The sequence below is a fragment of the Arachis ipaensis genome, chromosome B5 (assembly GCF_059453495.1).
Source record: "Arachis ipaensis isolate K30076 ecotype BB chromosome B5, ASM5945349v1, whole genome shotgun sequence".
Taxonomy (NCBI): Eukaryota; Viridiplantae; Streptophyta; class Magnoliopsida; order Fabales; family Fabaceae; genus Arachis; species Arachis ipaensis.
In genome coordinates this window covers 88972671-88973427 of record NC_142440.1, presented here as the reverse complement: position 1 = coordinate 88973427, position 757 = coordinate 88972671, and the positions used below count along the sequence as shown (strand labels likewise).

Below are 757 nucleotides of genomic sequence, written 5' to 3'. Positions count from 1 at the left end.
TTTGTTTAAGTAAGTTGGTCATTTCACATATACTCTGTATCAGAAGAGTAGTTTTCTTGCTAGAGGAAACCTCTGCAACAGCTTTGGGGTTGCACCTCTGTCTATGATTCCTAGTGGACTCAGCTAAGTCGCTGATCAGTTGCCATGCTTCATCTGCGGTTTTGTACTTTTTCAGAGAACCATTACTAGCACCTTCCAGTGTGGTCTTATCATGGGGGTTCATGACTTGGGTGAAGTAGCAAATCAATACTAGTCTATCAATCATGTGATGGGGACATGCGTCCAGGAGATTGTTGAAGCGCTCCCAATATTCATAGAGAGTCTCTGATTCACCTTGAACAATGCAGGAGATCTTTTTTCTCAGTCTATCTGTGACTTCAGCTGGGAAGTATTTTTCCAAAAATTGTCTTCTAAGCGTGTCCCAGTTGGTAACAGTCACTTGAGGTTGGGAGTAATACCATTCCCTTGCCTTTCCCTCAAGAGAAAATAGGAAGGTGATTAACAGAAGAGAAGTTTCATCTGCACCATGATGCCTAACAGTAGAACAGGCTGTCTGGAAATCCCAAAGGTGCTTGATAGGCTCTTGAGCAGGTAAGCCATGAAACTTGGGCATTAAGTTGATCAGTGCTGTTTTTAGTTCAAAATCTGCAGCTGCAGTCGAGTGATGTACTTGATACGGCTGCAGTGTAAAATCTGGGGCTCCTGCCTCCTGGAGAGTAATCCTCCTAGGTGCTGCCATGTTCCCTGTACATAAAAC

At 43.7% G+C, this 757-nt stretch overlaps 1 non-coding gene across 1 annotated transcript; it reads left to right on the top strand.

Annotated features, from left to right (window-relative positions):
• The first annotated feature begins 259 nt into the window (after positions 1-259).
• LOC148564895 (small nucleolar RNA R71) lies at positions 260-367 on the top strand. The gene has a single exon (XR_015884907.1). It is a non-coding gene; the product is annotated as a small nucleolar RNA R71 (small nucleolar RNA).
• The last annotated feature ends 390 nt before the right edge of the window (positions 368-757 follow it).